Below are 19829 nucleotides of genomic sequence, written 5' to 3'. Positions count from 1 at the left end.
CAGCTGGAACAGGGGTTACCAGGGAGCTAATTAGTTTCAGCTGGCCCCAATGTCTGGAGACCTTTTTAAACCCCCCCTGGCAGAGGAGGGGAGAGGAGAGAAGTAGAGTAGCTGCCAGCGAGTAGGGGTAGCTGAACTCTGAAACTTTTCTTGCAAGGCAGATTGCACTCTCCCCAGAAGGAGAGGAAAACAGAACAAGGGCCTGACTGAGAAGGGATCAGCCAGACCCTGTGCGACTGTGAAGGGCTTTTGCTTTGCCCAAGCCTGTGTCTCCAAGGCTCAGAAGGACTGAGCTAGCAGAGGAGAGGCAGGTACTTTGCCACACTAGTTTTAAATTAAGGGTTAATACATTGAGTTTAATTGTGGATTTAGTAGTATGTTTGGCCTCCAAGTGGAGGGGAGGTGTGTGTGTGTGTGTGTGTATCCATGGGTGAACTGAAATTGGACCATGATTATTTTATCCACCGTTTACATGTGTCCTCACATACATCAGTTATGTACCTATACCTCCCACAAACGAGCCCTCTTCTAGAGTTTAAGGCCAGAAGGGACTACCAGATCATCTAGTCTGACCTCTTGTATACCCAGCACCCGCACACTAAACCCAACCACCAATATTAGACCAAAGAGTTACAGCCCACAGGAGATTAGACTATCATGTGCCACAGGGAGAGAAGAGGCAGGGCTGAGGGGCACCAATTCTCAAGGCCCCTGCAATAGCAGGGAAATAATTAAGTGAGACATAGCCAGATAAGCCTGGGAAGTGACCAACATACTGCAGAGGAAGGCAAAAACTTCCAAAGGCATGAAAACCATTGTTTTCTAACATGCTTCCCATAGAACCCCATTACCTATATATTTCTATGGCACTCCAACAAGCTGCTGATTGCAGCAGGGAGTTCCTACAGAGAATGAGTATGTTCCAGTCAACTCATCTTTAGTAACTGCTTTTTCAGAGATGACTTCTGACCTCTTTCACTTCATCTGCCAGCTTTTGGGTGATTGAACTAAAAGAAAGGTCACAGGAAGGTACAGATAAAATGAAAAGAATGTAAAAGCTGGCTTGGCTTTTGCTGCTGGAATTGCAGTAAGGGATCTTTTATGCCCTGCTTGCTAAATAAAATCCATAACGAGGAGGGGGAAATAAACAAAAAAATTTTCTTCTCGCATTTGCTGGGACCCGCCACTGCAAATACATGTATTGTTAGCTGAAATCAGTGTTTTGGTTTCTCCTTTCCTTTGTGAGATGTTGTAGAGGAAGCAGATTAAGAGCTTCCAGCTTTCTGGCAAAACACACTGGTGACATTATAATGACTTCATTATGGGCTCAAAGTGAGATAACCGATAATGTATTCAGGAAAAAATACACATTATGAGCATGTACACAGGTGTACAGTTAACTCCTTCTTAGACTTGGTGTGCCTTTAACCAAGTTAGTAAAGTAGCAGCTCCAATGCCTACGAGCTGGATGGTAAAAGAGAGAACAGCAGTGTGCCAAGTCATCACAGCTGTATTTGCTTCTGAGTCCATCTACAATGCAAACAATATAGCAGCATTTGTGTTGTTTTTTGCTGGGAGTGCTGCTGCTGGGTGAAACTGCCAGCACCTTTGGCTTCTGTTTGGAAACATATTAGCCCCAAAGCACGTCTTGTTTTTTTTGAAAAAAAGGTTTTCAAAAGAGGTTTTATGGCATATCTGTCTTTTCTAGCATTTTATATTTTGCATAACATTAGTGAGGAAAAGAGAGCAGTAGGACAGACCCCGATATTCCCCAGGAAAGGAAGGTGGATTATGCTCTTTCATGAATCAGGGTGAGTTTGCACCATATTGGAGGAAGAAGAGGATGTACATTACACATCAGATTGACAGGACTGAGTGTTCAGCCTAGGAGATGGCTGCAGGATTCAGGAAACCAACCTGGCAGCAAACAGTCAATCCCAGCAGCTTGTCTCGGCATGAAGATAATATGGGCAGTCCCAGCAGAGATTGAGAGATGCCTACTTGATGTATCTTTTTGTATCACCTACCACGATGAGCCTAGATCATTCAATACATAGCCCAGGAGCTCAGAGGTTATATCGCAAACTGTTTTCACGATGCTGTATTTCATTCAATAGCAATGGCACTACTTTAGCATTTTGATTGTAAAATTATCTGCCAACAGAACGTGAAATATTCCTCCAAGTTTTTATCTGAAATGAACATTCCCAGCTAGGCTATTTCACAGGCCATGACAACCTGCCCTGATCTCTGCAGCTATAGCCAATCACTGTGACTTACTTTCCAGTATTAACTTGTATGGAAATGTAATGCTTGAGAAAGGTAAGACCAGTAGGCCTATTTTCTGTGTATAATTAATGGTTGTTCTAAACAATGAGTTCTTGTTTATAAAATAGCACCACAATTCTGTCTGCCTTTGGGGGCTCGGTAGGCATTTTGCATAGCCTTCAGCACAAGAACTGTACGATGCCTCTGTGTAACCAGTTCAGCTGCTCAAGGGCAGGTGATGATGAGGAAAGGGGCTCAGCTGCTAAAGGTATAATTCCACATGTTGGTGACTGCTATGCATGTTTCTTCCCCTCTCATCCAAGCTTGTAGCAAAGCAGGCCCTGTGGTAATAAAAGTGTTTAAGCATGCATGCATTATACTCTGGCTGATGCTATATTTTAAACACTTATCTTTTTCAAGCTCTTTTGTCGCTTTTTAAACTGATTTTGTACATAATTAGCTTAAAAGCCCATTTAGTAAGGAAGGCAGGCAGGCTGCACACAGGTATCGTCCTGAGGCACCAAAAATACCAGTAGAGAAGTGTATAGAATTTCTTTGAGAATGCTGGGAGGTTTATGGTTATTAAAATACATACAGTACAAAGGGCCAACTTCTGCTCCCACCAATGACATGCAGGCTGGCATTTTTCAATAGAGCAACTGGAAGTTAGGCACTCCAGATACCACTGACTTTCAATGTGAGTTGGGCACCTAATTGCCTTAGGTCCTGTAATGGAATGCTAAACTGTATAAAATTGTTCAGCCAGTAGCTGGTGCTGTGAGCAAAACACCTTCTTTAAGCTAAGCTCAGCCATACCTGGCAGAGCATTAAAGAAACTTTTATGATAAACACATCTGGTGCGTATAAGCAAATTCTGTAGCCAGTCCATATCACAGAAGTACGTGACATGGTGTCCTAAGTAAACCAGAAACAGAAGGAACAAAGCAACACAGGTTGTAGGATCTCATCACCAGGCTACTCTTCAATACGTGAGAAAACTTTCACATACTTTCAGAATTGAGAGACTGGAAACAATATTTTGCAAGATTTTGTCTTGCTACCAAGCTCCACAAAGATACACAGATATGGTCTTAAATTTATGCTATGGGGCAGCAAGCATAGCATATCTTTAAATGTTTTGACTTTACTGAAGATAGTCACAAAGATGACTATGAAATTATTTTGACTATATTTGATGCATCCTTTAAACCTCAGAGAAATGTGGCTTATGCAAGAGCATGTTTTCACCAGAGAATTCAAGGACCAGGGAGAAATGTTGAATCTTTTATACAAGCTCTGCATATATTGGCTGAAAACTCTCTGATTTTTGGGAAGGCAAAATATGAAAACATTGGAGATAACCCAATAACTAGCCTAACAGATGATTAGCTTTCATAGCTGTTTCTATTAAAAAGAGACATAAACCTACGCACAGCTATTTAAAAAGCAAAACAGTCTGAACTTGTGAAACAACAAAACCTAAAGGAAAGTGACAGTTTCAGGTTTTTCAGTTTTATCTTGGAAACTGTAAACAGAGACTTGAGTGTTTAAAAATCACTATCATGAAACCCCTGAGGCAAGGAGAACGAATTCTCAGGCTGAGGGACAAATTCCAGCCTTAGTCACTCTTTTCACAACTTTTCCCAAGAGATAATGCATGTCTAGCCAGAGCACAGTGTAATAAATGCTTGAAATATGGACTCTTTGCAGCTGTTTAGCACACCAAAGCCATCAAGGAGTTGACATATATTACAGACAATCAACAGCCATTGTTTCTGGGGTCTATCACTTCTGATGACATATAGCCTGCCTACAGATTGACATTAAATATTCATTGCAAGACTATTGACTTTAAAATTGGTTCAGGAGCTGACCTCAAAGTCATCTCAGAAGGAATTTGCAATCCCTGTCAGCCCCTTCCAGAGCTGAAGTTACCTGACACAGTTCTGACTAGCCCTAGAGGTATTAACTACCTCGGTCAGTTCACATGAAAACAACTTACAGCAGTGGTGGGCAACCTGCGGCCCATCAGGGCAATCTGCCAGTGGTTGGAGAGACAGTTTGTTTACATTGAGCGTCCACAGGCGCGCTCGCCAGCAGCTCCCTTTCCTGGCCAACGTGAGCTCTGGGGGCTGTGCCTGCAGATGGTCAATGTATTAACAAAATGTCTCGTGGCCCGCCAGCGGATTACGCTGATGGGCTGCATGCTGAAGGTTGCCGACCCCCGAACTAAATGGTTGGAATGTAAATTTAAAGGGGGAAATATAATAGAATGGTAAACTGTTTTATACTGTTCTGCCACTAGGTGGCAATATGTATAAATACCCTATTTAAGCTAACTTCAGCCATACCTTGCAGAGCATTAAAGGATCTTCTGATGAACACGGCTGGTATATATAAGAAAGCTCTCTATCCAGCCCATATCTGGTACAGAAGTGCATGACAAGTCCCTTGAAAATCCCAGCCTGAAGGTTTTGCCACTTGCTTCAATGAAGGGGGGCAGGAATGGATTGTAGAACTGGGGGTCAGACCCTGAGCTGGTAGAAAATGTCATGGCATAGCTTCATTTGTTTTCAACAAATAAGGATCTGGCCTTGAAGATTTAAGGGCACATCAGTTTTTATTAACTAAAATGCTTCAAAAGTGTGCCAACCAATTCTATTTTCCCAGTACATGGATGTTAACAAAATGATTGATACAGATTTAGCAGCTCACGTCTTCCTTTTTTCCCCCTTACGTTCTTTAATAATGCCACATAAAATACAGGAAAAAATACAGCACACAATGCAGCAGCTTCCTGTTATAAAACTGTAAATGCTGGATGGAAGTGAACCAGCTGTATTACTGGTTGCATTCTTGACAGCTTAGTATTATAGGTTGGGATCAGTCTTTCACCTGGAAGAGAAACTGATTTAAATTTAAATCTCACTGGTAAGCTGTTAAATGTAGAAATATTTGGGGTGCAGGTGGTAGTATAATGGAGTCCATGAGATGTCTTTCAGATACATCAAGAAAAAGCTAAGCAGCAGTTTGGGTTTAGATGGTCCAACTATCTTTCCATTTGCCTATTGTTGATCTAAAAAACTCCCTCCAGCATGGAGAATGTATTACTAAGTGAAAGTTTATTGCTATGGAAACATTTGACAGAACTGAACTTTAAAGAACAGTGGACATTAAAGAAGCTTTATTTGGAGGATAAAGTTCTTTTTGTTATCATGCAACAGCTTTTGAGGATATATACCCAGCTTAAACATGAATTGTGGTGGCCAATATCTTCCTCATACAGGTTAACTTAAATAACCACAAAACTGCTCACATGACAGGTCATGTATGAGAAAACAAAATATTATCTTATAACAAATTGTGGCTTGATCCAAAGCCCACTGAAGGCAGTGGAAAGACCCCAATTGATTTAAACAAGCTCTGGATCAGGACTGTAGCAAGCATACAGTGCACTTTCCAGGGGATTTGAATTATAGCAACAGATCCATTTATTTTTGTTAAAGTGATCTAGATACTTTTTTTCTTAGATGAAAAATTTATAGTAGGAACATTCCCCATTCATCCATCATTGTTAATGTGCTGTAGAAATGAAATCAAGTATCCCACAAAATCTGTAGACAAAACATTGGGCAACTAATTGGTTGACCATAATGAAACCAGACCCCGTGCGGCATGAAAATATTTAGTGTTTTAGTGCTTCTAAGGTGGTGAAACTTGGTGGAAATAGTTGAAAAGACAATGAGCGAGAGAGAAATGAAAATGATGGCAGAAAAGGTGATGTGAATGAAAAGTGGGAAAAGAAGAGGTGACAGTAAGAGTGAAGAAAATTAAAGGGGTGACAGGAAATAGAATATGATGGAGAGACACCTTTCCCTGGCTGGGTTTCAGAATCTAGGCTCCAGCCCAGCTGGGAACATATTATGCTGGTATTTTTAGTCCCGTAGCATGAGCCTGAATCAGTTGACCCAGGCTCTGAGACTCACTCATGACAAGTCACTGAGTGTCTTCTGAGTTTAACATTTGGAGGAGACTTTTTAAATTTTGCCTCTCAACCTTCTCTCTGCCTTCCCAGTTGGCACAACTGTATAAGACAGGATTGAACAAATATTTTAAAGAAAATGTAGGGTGAGGTCTTCAAAGAGATCTCAGCATTGACCTAAATCTCCTCTCACTAAAGTCAATGGTGAAACTGCCATTGACTTTAATGGGCGCTGAGTTATGGCAATTCTGAGCACTTTGGAAAATCCCAGCCGGTGAGTGCAAAACAGATCATTGTAATTTATACCACAGAGTATTTGGGTTTGCCCCCATCTAAAGCAGAAATGGTGTACTGATAGGTGAGGCAGTGGAGAGTCTGAATGTGGGCTGGAGAGAATTGGGTGTATTTAGAATCTGACCCATGGCAGCTCACCCACGAATCCACAAGGGTCAAACCCTGACTTGGACTAGACTAGCAAGACAGATGCATGGGTTTGAAGACCGTGAGGGCTGAGTAGTCCATCCCTCATCCCAACTGTCTTTGTGCTTTAAAGCAACTTCGTTTGGCCAGCAGCATTTCGATAAAGCTTTCTCCATACTCAGTGCATCTTGATGCTCTAGTTAGAGCTCTTTGAATTATATAGATCTGGCTTCATACTTGGGGAAATATTTGAAGCAACACTTGTGATTGAGCACATGAAAGACGTTCATTTGGGAGTTTGTCCAGCCAGCTGACCATACACAATACTGCATTTATAGTTCAGGGTCTTGTAAATTGTCACATTTAAGAACTGTGCTTGGGCAAAAAATACATTCTAACAAGCCTGATGTGTAATTAGGGCATCCTGTAAATATGTACTAAATGGGGTCTTGGTTTCCCCATTTGTAAAGTGAGGATAGTAACACTTGCCTGTCTCACATGCTGAAATGGGTTCATAGCACTTTGAAGCTCTGAAGCTTTTATGTAAATATTAGGTGGCATTGGGTCACATTGGTCAATCCTGGTAAATTGCCTGGGTTTGAGCTGGCATGGAAAAGCCAAGTACAATAGTACTGAGTGTCTTCAGATGGGTGATCCGCAGAAGTATAACTTTGTTTATAATGCTTGGAGGACAGGTATATTAAGACAGGAGCTCTCTATCCCATGCTGTATCATATAAGAAGGCACTGCATACTTTGATGCTCTTACACTTTTCCTATTCAAAAGAACTTGAAATTTTGAGTCCCCAGAAATATTCCTGAATGGTACAAACAGTCACAATTCTGGGCTTTTTATTTAGTGTGAGTAATAAGGGGTGGTTGAGAGAGGGACTGCCTGCCTGCCTGTCTGCTGGACAATAGAGAGTAAAGAAAACAAATTCAGAGGCACTGTAAATGGATGTAAGAAAGCATCAGATAAATGACCAGGGCATTCATTTTAGAACAGTTGTATTTTGTTTTATGCTCAAATTCCAAGACACACAGTGCTACTATTCTTTACATTTCTACAACAGCTCATGTATTCTTGACTATTTCTATACAATTTTCTCAAGCCTGACACCCAAGAGATGGACTTTTAAAGACTGGCCCTCTTCCTGACTAGTGAGATCTAAAAGAATGAATCTGCCCTAGCACATGGGACATTTTTATAGCCAGACCATTTCTGAACTGCACTGGCTGCCAAATCATACTGGAGACAAAGTGGGTAATATCTCTTATTGGACCTCTGCTGGTGAGAGACAAGCTTTCGAGCTACACAGAGCTCTTCTTCAGGTCAGACCCCAACTTTAAATAGCTGTGTGGATCCCAGAGTCTCGGAGCACTCAGCTTGGGGCAATACATTGTGGACATCTCCACACTGGAGCCAGGGAGTAGCATGCCAAAGGCCGAATACTGAACCTTTTAAGATCAACGGGCATCTTTCAATGGACTTCAGTGGATTAGGTCCTTAAAAAAATAAGTTGTCTAACTTTTTCTGCATATGTAATAATGTACGTTTTCCCTAGAATTCTTCAGGTTGGTACTTACGCTGTTGAGGAAGCTTGAAATGAGGCCTTTTCCATTATTGTTTGTTACTATCCTCTTCTGATTTTTTTTTAAATAGGGGAATTTCAATATTCCTTTCAATTAACTCTGTTGGAATATATTTCCTAAGGTCATAGTACCAACACGATTGCACAATCACAGTAACTTTTATGGCTGAGTGGGAACACTTTGCTGTTGTGAAAAACCAATATATGGTTTAAAGATCCCTTTGGATTTTTAATTCATTTGCCAGAATGTTTAGATCCTTTGCCTGCTTCCATACCTGCCTTTAATTACTTATTCAGTTGGCCTAATGCATATTGCAAAGAATGACTGTTCTCCAGGATGTGTGTCTTGGTCAAGCTAAGCCTGAAACACAGCAGATTGGGAGCTCCTACGGCGTAAGATTTACTGTGTGTATCTTAATGGGGCTTTGGTTTTGGCTTATTCATCGTATTCCCTCTTCATGGTATCGTAGCTGTATGTGAAAACAGAATATAGAAGCCAATATCCATCTGTCCATCCTCTGGGTACTATAATAAAAGTTCCCTTTTCGCAATTACCCATCTATACTTTAGGAATCTGCCAGTAAAAATAAAAAGGAATTTGCTATTTAAATATTATGCAGTATCTGCACATTCAAAATATTTTTTTGTGGTGCCATTCATGCCATTACAAATAAGTCTGTATTATTGTTCCTGTTATAAGTCCCTGAAGGGACTTATAACTTGGCTGTAAAAATCCACTCAGGCCTAAAAATTACCAGATAAGGTCTCAGCCTAGGAGGTATTTGTTTATTTTGACAAGTTATTTAAAATAGGGCCTGGAAAAAAAATGTGAAATTAGTGGTTTCAGATTCCTGTTTTGTGATTTCATATTTATAAAGGGTTTAAATTACATATTGCAGGCTCTTGGTCTATATAACATAGGCTTATGTCTGCGGAGATGGGGGGGAGTTGGGGAGAAGAATTACAAAGTGCCAAACCCTGCAATCCCTTCTAAGACAAAACTCTCATTCACCTGTGGGCCAAGGACAAGTGTGAGACATTTCAATTTGTTTTTCAAAGTGCTGAGCACTCAGCAGCCTGGCTCCTGGTTTGAACATTTTGGCTTAGGTGACTTGCCCAAAACCACACAGGAAATCAGCCACAGTTCCAGGAATAGAGCAAAGATCATGTGCTTTAACGGCAAGAGGCTGTGTTTTATTTGCAAACTCTCACTCCCACAGTGAAAATGAATGAGGGATCTCTGCTTCAAAAAGTCATACAGGGCTACCTACCAGGGGCGGCTCTAGCCATTTCGCCGCCCCAAGCACAGTGGCATGCCACGGGGGGCACTCTGCCGGTCGCCAGTCCCGTGGCTCCGGGGGACCTCCTGCAGACGTCCCTGTGGAGGGTCCACTGGTCCCACAGCTCCGGTGGACCTCCCGCAGGCGTGCCTGTGGATGCTGCACCAAAGCCGCAGGACTAGCGGCTGCGGGAGGTCCACTGGAGCTGCCTGCCACCCTCCAGGCGACTGGCAGAGCGCCCCCCGCGGCATGCCGCCCCAAGCACGCACTTAGCGTGCTGGGGCCTTGAGCAGCCCCTGCTACCTACTGCTAAGAAGCTAAAAGAAATGGCTTGTTCTGTCAGTTGTCTTCTTTTCAAGCCCTCCAAGCAGCAGTTTGGTGCACTGAAAACAGGGCCAATTCTGTGTCCTGTCTCTTGGGAGAGCACATGTGTATCCCACTTTTGTGTCATTCATATCCTGGATTGCTGAAACTGAGCCCAGCATAAGTTAAAATTGCCAGGTAAGCTGCTCTAATTTATGTCAGCCTGTCTGACTGCCTATGTGATATACAGCAGCACAGAACCTCCACAGCGCTGAGTGGGATGGCTGCTCTTTCTCTTATCCCTGAAATGCCCCCTCCTGGCTCTGGTTTCACCCCACCATGCTCTTGAGAGGGGGAGTCTAGAGCTGCTTATATCACCTTCGTGGCTCATTTATGTTCTTTCTGTGCCTTTGGATCAGGTTCTAGAATCAGCTCCATATGCTCCTCAGGCTGTTTCTTTACAGATCCACAAACCCTGCTTTGCTTAGCACACCAAATGATATCAACTCAGACTAGTAAAGTCCTAGGCTCACACCCTCAGCTGGTGTAAATTGGCATAGGACCACTGAAGTCCTCTGGATGTCTTACACTTACTCAGTTCCGTAACTTTCCAGAGGCCATGGGCATTGGTGCACCTTGGTCCCTCTGGTTTTCTGCCAGTGGCACAAACAGCTGAGGGCTGTAACACTATGGTCTACTTCTGGTTGTTGGAGTTGATATGGTACCAGGTGGGGTGAGTGGCCTGTGATATACAGGATATCAGACTAGATGATGTGGTGGCCCCTTCTGGCCTTAATCTCTATGACTCTAAATCAATGGTGCCATGCTGATTTACACCAGCTGAGGATCTGGCCTGTACTCTACAAAGCATCCAGTAGCTGCCTCTCCAATTGCAATTTATGGCAACACCCATAATATATGAAGCCCAGAGTAGCTTTACAAATATGTCACTCAAGCTTGGAGTTTTGCCATTAGCTTAAAATATTTGTATAAAGCTGTTGTTTAGGTGACATGCTGCAAAGCTAAAAGGCCTGCTGTAAGGAAAATGTTTTGGCTCTCTCGGCATAGATATACTATTATAATTCCATCAAATGGGTTCCAGGTTACACCTCATCTTACTGTAGAGCCAACCACAATAACCAGCAGCTCCGAGACTGTTACTGCAACTACAGCTAGGGACATCTGGAACATCACACGTTGGGTGTTCTAAATCAATAAGGGAAACAGTTCGAACATTCCTACTCAAATCTCCCTAGACACAAACCCATGTTTGCCCCATACGTGCAAGCCCAGTGTGAAGCTTTGCACAAAATGTTTCTTGAGTAATCCAACTTCAGGAAGCATCTGAGTAACTTTCTTAATAGTTCTGATTGTTTAATGGTATCTGAACACATTCTCTTTTATTTCAAAAGGAAACAAATTCAACCCTGGACTAAGACCGAGCATGAGAAGTTCCAGGCTGAATGTTGGGGGAAATGATACATGACTGAAACAGGTAAGAATGAGAGTATAATTTCAGACTTAATAATAGATGTCATCGTTCAGTGTAATTGCGCCTGTATTCTCCCTCTGCGGTCCACCAAGTGCACTCATTTCTAGGCTTTTGGCTCCCAAGCATCACCTCTTCTGAGTGGAGACCCTCTCTCCCTCCTAACGAAAGTGCTTACAGTTCCCTGCCTACGCTGTTATTCCCAGAAAGCCAGGGGGCCTAAACAGGCCAGCCTCTACAAGTCATGCCCTCTGAAGAGAAAGTAAACAATGTTATTGCCCCTAAGTTACAGCTCTTTCTAAGCAAGCACATTTATTCTTAAATTGAAAGAATTACAGAGAACACACATTAAAAACAATAAAAATGTACACCCATGTTAATAAAGGGTCTGGTAGAAGTCAGTCCTTTGAAGACTATAAAAGTGTTTTTGTGACATTACAAGTTCATAACAGCTTTAGCTTAGAACACACCTATGAATGAGTTAGCCTTTCCTTTATATCGGCCTTTGATCATTAGATTCCAGAAAAAGGCAAGCAATAGATAATGCTCCTTTCCTCATAGTGCAGCTTCTTCAAAAGACTGGGCTTTGGCATAAACGGAGATGGGAATTTGCATGCACTTCCCCCTAGAGATTCCCCAGGGAAACTGTTTGCACAAAAGTCCATTCTTGGCTGGCCCACTGTTCAATATAGTCCTTTAAAGTTCATAGCACTTCCCTGGGCTCTCAATAATACATAACTTTTGCATTTAACACAATGGACTCCAACAATACTTGAACTTCATTCAATAAGGTTTTTAAAGGATACTACAGGAAACTGCTAGATCAGTCACAATAGGATTGATATGGTGATGCTCACATTCAAAAAATGTGAATTTTTTGCATACTAACCATCTTCCATGAATTCCTGCAGAGTCAACAAATTCTAGTTATTGTGTTCCTCCAGGGGGATTTTTAATGCCAATTGTAATGACAGATTATATGAAACAGCTGGTCAAATAGAATGAGGAACGAGTTAGTTGGCATTTGATGCAATAATAAAAATAGACACCCTGCAAACGTTGGCAGAACCAAGCAATCCTCAAGAAGTCTGGACACAAAAAAGAAATGGACTGGAATCTGATCACTGCAGCTGTTTAGGCTTTCAGGTAAGGGTCAGCTATTCCATGGCATGACAATCATTTGAAAGATGCTTAAGAGGTTCCCACTACAATGAAAGTGCATTCATTACAATAAATATGGAAATTCCACATGACAGAAATACACCAGCTGTGTTTACATTAAACAGAAGTCTCCATTAGCTACTCTGGGGCAAAAAAGAGCTTATAAACCTGGTTCCAGCACAGGGCCAGAAGAAGTGGCTTGTGCTTCCTCTGGGCAGCAGCTGACAGGGGTTGGGTAGTTCTGAGGACAGCTGTACTATGTGATGTTGTTGCAGTGACACCAGGAAAGGAGGAAGTGCAATGTGACTAGCGATATGAAGAGCTGCAACATGCCTCACTCTGCAGGCTGTGCTGAGAATTTCTCAACTTTCCCATGTGATATGTAATCAGATGGTCCCAGGAAAAACATAAAGTGCCTGTTTATTCTGGCTGCACTCTGTATGGTACAGGAAGAGGGGTGGGTCTGGTTCTGGGTGAGAGGTGCCTTTAAAAGCCACCTTGATGCTTCCCCTGTTCTTGGCCCCTTGCAGAAACCTGTTTTCCCCTCACTGTAAATTACAGCTGCCTCAGGGACTACTCTCATTTACTATCAGCTGCAATAGACAACTAGGGGTTGTTCAAGCAGCTGAAAATAGCCTGAATACCCCCCTCCTGGAATACTCCCAGCTCGGTTCCTTTTTGGGGAACCCCTTACGTCAGGAGCTTCTGTCATGTAGAATGCTTACAGCTAAATAGATTTTGTCACGTATACCTGTAGAGGGGTCATGACATTGCAGAAAATAAGGCCTCACATCACCCATGTGAAGAAGATACAGTATTATCTTTTCCACATTCGTAATGAGCAAAGCAAGACCAAGAGAAGTTAAGAGGCTTGCCCAAAGTCTCACAGCATGTAAGTAGCAGAGCCTCAAACTCCTGGCACCTTGGATTCTATCAAGCAGAACTCTCAACTTATGTTGATGGTAATGACTTTCAGTAGTGACCTGGACAGATGTCCCAGTAGTAGAAGACTCCATGTGCCATTACCAAACATCTGAGTAGCTTAGGGCCACCCTCCTCTCCCCCCCAAGAGTTCTAAACCATACTTAAAACAGGGCTTAACCAAGCTAGAATTTTTTTCCTTAGTAAAACATTTTTTAAATTTTTCACTGGATAAAACAGACAAATTTCACTTGGGCCTCATTTAGACACATCATGCTCTGTTAGGCGTGATTGTCCTACAATGTTCTGGCTGATAGAACTCAAATGTTATGTTCATGTCTCAATGTCTATTTATCTTTTTAGGATAATATTCTTATACAAATCATTACGTGTCCATGGAGTCCCAACTCAGTTAACAATAAACTCTCAGTTGACATACCTTCAATATTTGCTTTTCGCAAGCAAACCGTATAAATTCTCCGTAGTCCAAAATGGGAATAGGTAAAATAAGGCTGAACAAAGGTTGTGGGTGGAAACCCAAGTACTCAGTCACCATGAGGAATGCCAATCAAAGAATTTTCCATTGGGGGTTATAAGAAGTTATGAAGTAGGAAGAAATGAACAACAGTCAAATATTTCAGGCTCTGAGTCTTTTCAAATTTTATTTTAACACAGTAAATTGGAAACAGGGAAACTATTATTTTTTTAATCATGTGATCTGATATGTACCCTTGTAATCAAATTGCATCTCCACACCTTTCAGTTTTACTACAGAAATGTGAACCTGATACCATGCCTACAATTAAAAAAAAATTACAGTGAGTTTATAGTATTGTATAAGGAATTGCTTAATCGGAATGCAGAGCTGCACAAATAATTTTTAAGTATAGTGTCTCTAAGCCAAATATTGACTTTAGTTAAAAAGTTTTTTATGACTTGTGGAAAAGAAGCCCATCCAAAGATCACCACACATAATTCTACTCATTAGTAGGTGCAGAGAAAAATGAGATGATTAGAAACATAGCAATGAACTGACACAGATGTTGCAGTGCTTTGGAAAATATATTTTAAATTATGCCATCTGCAGAGTCATGGTAAGCCTAATAAAAATAATGAGAAGCAAGCAATAAACTAAGATTCCTGAGGCTCTCACATTAGGAGATGTATCTGAAATGTAAATAAGTACAGCAAAGCCACATGTGCTACAGACATCTCTTCCTCATTAAATTCTCCTGAACATTAGTATTAACATATGGAGCATACAAGGAGGTATCTGCGCTAGCCTTTATTTCCTAAATTTTCCTGCCAGTAGTAGCAATAGTGGAAGGGAAAATTTTCAAAGGCTCAACAGGGAGGTTAGCTGCCTAACTGCCAAGGAAGCCAATAGGGCTTAGGCACCTAGCTAACGGTTGTGCCTTTCAACATCTCCCCTGGCAGTATTAGTGTACATAGACACCGGTGTTTTGACTTCCATTTTGTCTCATCCTGATCATATTATTTCTAAATGGCATAGTGATTTGAACGCCAGTGACTGCTGATACCTATAACCATAGAACTGTAGTGAAGAGAAGTATGTGATAGGGTTCTTTTGATCAGACCATTCATAGCATAGTCAGTGTTTCCCCTTTATCAAAACATTTGTGAGGGGAAAAAATGTTTAATTAGTCACAAATACATATATGACCTTAGGAGCTCCTTTATGCTAATTGGTAAAGGGCACATTCAACACACTGTTGTCAGAATATTTAGCTGAAGAATGACTTGTAAGGCATCATATAAAAACTGGGGACATAGAAACATAGAGTTAACAGGGATGGCAAGAGTCATCTAGTCTAGATGCAGAATTGTTGTATCTAAACCATCCAAGACAGATGGCTATCCAGCCTCCTTTCGAAAATCTGCAGTGAAGAGATTCCAGAGCCTCCCTAGGCATCTGTTCCATTGTCCTACTGTTCTTACAGTCAGGAAGTAGTTCCTGAGATTTAATCTAAATCTGCTATGCTGCCATTTGAATCCATTGCCTCTTTCCCTGCCTACAGAGAGAACAATTTTTCTCCATCTTTTTTATGGCAGCCTGGCAAATATTTGAAGACAACTACTTGTTCCCTCCTTGATCTCCTCTTTTCCAAACTAAACATACCCAGTTCCTTCAGCCTTTGCTCATATGGCTTGCATTCCATCCCTTTGATCATCGTTGTTGCTTGCCTCTGGATCCTTTCTCATTTCTCTATGTCCTTTCTATACAGTGGTGACCAAAAATGGACATGGTACTTCAAGTGAGGAGAGTTGTACTATCACCTCACATGACTTGCATGCTATGCCTCTGTTAATGCAACCCAAAATTGCATTTGCCTTTTTTGCAACAGCATCACACTGTTGACTCATTGTGACACTCGGTACTTCAAAGTAGCACCCTGGAACCCCCATATTCATCACTGTCATATAATTATAATATGTTTTGTACAAAGTACGCCTTATGAGATCATTTTAAAAATCTTGATCTGTTGAATATTAATATCCTGTTGAATTGTATGTACTATCATTGTATGTGAAGTTATGTGTGTGTTACTGAAATATGTTGTGAGGTTAGGAACACCCACAACCGGCCTTTCAGTTACTACAAAGGAGTAGCCATCATCAGTCTGCTGGGCATTCATGGTCTCATCAACACTGAATCCCCTAGCCCAGAGGCTTCTTGGAGAAGGCCTGTATGCCAGGGGGGCAGGCTAACCCACATCACAGCAAGAATCTTTCTGGCAGCTAGAAGAAACTATAAAAGAGTGAAAGTGACCTTATCACTTGGCTTCTCCCCCCCAACCCCATCTCAACGTCTGGAAAAATGTCTGGAAGACAAAGACTTCAAACTGGGGAAGTTTGATCCCAGGCTGAAAGGTGGTCCAGTCTGTGTACTGAGGAACTGTAGCCTGCTTGTACCATCTGACAGAGTGAGACACTGCTTGATTCAAATCTTGCTTAGTCTGTTTAAATTAGAATTAGACTGAAGACGTATTTTTGTTTCTTAGGTAACCAACTTTGATCTCTATGCCTGCTACTTATAATCACTTAAAATCTATCTTTCTGTATTTAATAAATCTGTTTTATATTTTACCTAAAACAGTGTATTTTGGTTGAAGTGCTTGGAAAATCTCAGCTCAGACCTCAAAGGCTAGTGTATGTCCATTCTACACTGAGGGAGTGGTGGACTTATAAATGAGTTTGCACTGTCCAAGGGAAACTTGAGCAGTGCAAGATGGCACAGTTCTGCGGTGCAAGGCTGGGGAGCTGAGAGGAATTGGCTGGAGCCTCTCTATTGATGGTTCATGAGTGGCTGGGAGATCGTTCACACAACTCAGTTGGGAGTGTCCCGGCTTGTGGATGGCTGTGTATGAGCAGTGCCTGTCAGAGGCTTGTAGCTTGACATCAGTGTCACAGCGTGAAAGGCAGCCCCGGTTGGTGGGTTTGGAGGGCTCAGCGGTCCCACAGTGCAGGTTGCACCTTGGGGACCTCGTCTTATTCATGCTGAGGTTATGATCCACCACAGCTCCTAGATCCTTCTTAGCAATATGTGCAATCCATAATAAATCACACAATAATATTCATGACATGCTGGCCATGAATATCATTGTGTGATTTATGTATGGGTTGTGTGTAAAAAGCTATGTACACGTGCTGGAAATATGTTCTTAAAACATCTTTTCGGCCCAGTGGATAAATAAGCCTGCCCTAGACAAAGGAATGTGGATTTATCTGTTTCCTTGACTACAGTCAAAGTACAATGAAAGTACATTTATATCTATGGTAAACAAAGTGATTAAGACAATTGAAAAAGCAACTTGCTCTGAGGATGAATTAGGGATTTGCATTTGAAACACAAAGAACCAGCAGCAGGAGACAAAAACTTTGCCTGGGTTTACTTTTCAGAGAATAATTTGAAACATTTTCTGGGCTATTAAAGAGAAGAAAGAGAAACCTTTGGTTATCCATCATGTTGGGGAAAAAGGGGACAACACCCTCTGCATCATTGAACACTGGATCCTCCTGCTGAAATGGATGGAGAAACTGGTAGCTCAGACGTGGGCAAACTATGGCCTGCAGGCCTCATCTAGCCCATGGGACCATTCTGCCTGGCCCCTGAGCTCCTGGCCTGGGAGGCTAGCCCGCAGCCTCCCCCCACTGTTCCTTTCCCCCTGCAGCCTCAGCTCACTGTGCCGTAGGTGCAATGCTCTGAGCAGCAGGGCTGGGAGCTCCTAGGGTAGCGCAGCATCAAAGCCTGGCTGGACCCGGTGCTCTGTGTTGCGTAGTGTGTGTGTGGTGCTAGCTGGGTGGCGCAGCTGCCTGTCCTGGTGCAGCCACATCGCTAGCTACCAGTGCTCCAGGCAGAGCAGTAAGGGGTCAGGGAACGGTGAAAGAGGGGTTGGATAGAGGGCAGGGAGGTGATCAGGGGCCGGGAACAGGAGGGTTGAATGGGGGCGGGATTCCGAGGGTGGTCAGGGGGTGACCAGGGTGGTTGGATGGGGGAGGGATCCATGGTGGGGCAGTCAGGAAGGAGAGAGGGTGTTGGATGGGACGGCAGGGGGCAGTTAGAGGTGGGAGGTGTGGGGGTGGTCAGGGGACAGACAGTGGGGCGGGAGGTGGTGGATGGGGCAAGGGGTCTTGGGGGCGGTCAGGGGGTGAGAAACAGGGAGGGTCAGATAGGAGGCGGGGGCTGGGCTGTTTGGGGAGGCATAGCCTCTCATAACTGGCCCTCCATACAATTTCTGAAACCCAATGTGGTCCTCAGGCCAAAAAGTTTGCCCATCCCTGTGGTAGCTTGACGTAACTGAGAAAGCTGTTTAACAAGCTACAATCTTTGCCTAAAGTCAACTCCTGGACCCTAGAAAGTGTGTTTTGTTTTGTTTTTGTTTGTAATCCTTTTCTATTTGTCATCTCTGCTTTGTATCACTTAAATCTCTGTTCTTTATTAATAAACTTATATTTAGTTAAACCATCTCAGTGTTGTGTATTAAGGTAAAGAATGTGCCCTCGGTGAGCCAACAGGCTGAGGTGAATTCTGTCTCTTTGGAGACAGCAGGCTTAATTTCTGTGAGCAACCAGTGAGAGATGTACTCTGGACCCTGAAGAGAGATGTCTCTGGTGAGCTCAGGCATTGGGGTTCACTGAGTATTACCTGCAAGGCAAGATTTAGACTGGCAGAATCTTGTGGAGTTTGCTGGCAAGGAAGGACAGAGTGGGGTGGCAGGGAGCTGACACACAGTTTAAGCTCTAGCAAAGCCCTCTTGGTGAGGCAGAGAGCTAACACAGCGACTTGCAGTACTGGGCTTCCCAAAAGAACGGCACAACAGAATACATGTAACACAATGGGTTCCTCTTGTTAAACATCCATGTGTCTGGGTGATCCCGTAGCTCTAACCCTTACTTCCTGGGCCAGCTGAGTTCAGTGGAGGCACCTTGCTTAGCCTATGAGGGCAGGGTAATGGGAATCTCTCATTTGAATCTCTCAACTGACACATCTCTGTAGCCAATGCTAGAAGTGGGAGTGATTGAAAATGTAGTGAAAGATAATATATCTATCTTTTTTTTTAAGGCATCTGTGATTGCTGGGGGAGGAGGAAGAGGAAAAATTTAAGTGACATTGACATCTATCTTCCAAAACTACTTGGAGTGGGGAAATGTTATTTCAATTATTTTCTTAAAAAGCATTGCAATCCACTTATGAGTCATGACCTGGAAAGCTTTAGGATAAGATGATAGGTTTAAGCTACTGCCTGCATACTGTAGAGTGTGTGTGTGTGAGTGAGAGAGAGAGAGAGAGAGAGAGAGAGATACTTGGGCTATATCTACACTATGAGCTGGGGTGTGATTCCCATCTCACATAGACATAGGCACTGATTCTGTGGGTGCTCCAGGGGTGGAGCACCCATGAGGAAAAATTAGTGAGTGCTATGCACACAATGGCAGCCAAGCTCCCCTCTCCCCCACCTTGCCTCACCTCCTCCTCCGCCTCTCCCCCTGAGTGCGCCATGTCCCCGCTCCTCTGCCTACCTCCCAGTGCTTCCCACCTAGCCACCACCAAATAGCTGTTTGGCAGTGTAGCAAGCTCCAGGAGAGAGGGGGAGAAATAGGAACGTGGAGAACTCAGGGGAGGAGGCGGTGAGGAGGCGGGGCTGGGGCAAGGATTTGGGGAAGGAGTCGGAATAGCAGCAGGGAGGGGGCGGAGTTGGGGTGGGGTTGGAATGGTGGTGGGGCAGGAGCGGGGCCTCATGGAAGGGGTAGAGTCAGGGCGGGGCCCGGGACAGAAGGGGGTTAAGCACCCACCGGCGGAAGCAGAAGTCGACGCCTATGCACATAGACATACTCACCCTAGTGCTTTAAAAATATTAGCGAAGCCTCGATAGCACAGGCAAGAAGGAGTGG

The 19829-nt window shown here is 43.0% G+C and overlaps 1 protein-coding gene across 4 annotated transcripts in view; it reads left to right on the top strand.

The window, feature by feature from the left end:
• The window catches only part of KCNE2 (potassium voltage-gated channel subfamily E regulatory subunit 2), a 188280-nt gene that overhangs the window by 142253 nt on the left and 26198 nt on the right, over positions 1 to 19829 (top strand). Inside the window, exons 1-3 of one of the 4 annotated variants that reach the window (XR_004002402.1) lie at positions 2131 to 2322; positions 11257 to 11339; positions 12278 to 13250. The gene's annotated coding sequence lies outside the window, so the exon portion shown is untranslated. Of the gene's footprint in view, positions 1 to 2130; positions 2323 to 11256; positions 11340 to 12277; positions 13251 to 19829 lie in introns of those variants that run through there. The other 3 variants (XM_030578409.1, XM_030578417.1, XM_030578426.1) reach the window with 3 other exon arrangements.

This window comes from Gopherus evgoodei, chromosome 1 (genome assembly GCF_007399415.2).
Source record: "Gopherus evgoodei ecotype Sinaloan lineage chromosome 1, rGopEvg1_v1.p, whole genome shotgun sequence".
Taxonomy (NCBI): Eukaryota; Metazoa; Chordata; order Testudines; family Testudinidae; genus Gopherus; species Gopherus evgoodei.
The sequence above is the reverse complement of the archived record's forward strand: the minus strand, read 5'-3'. Positions and strand labels throughout refer to the sequence as shown.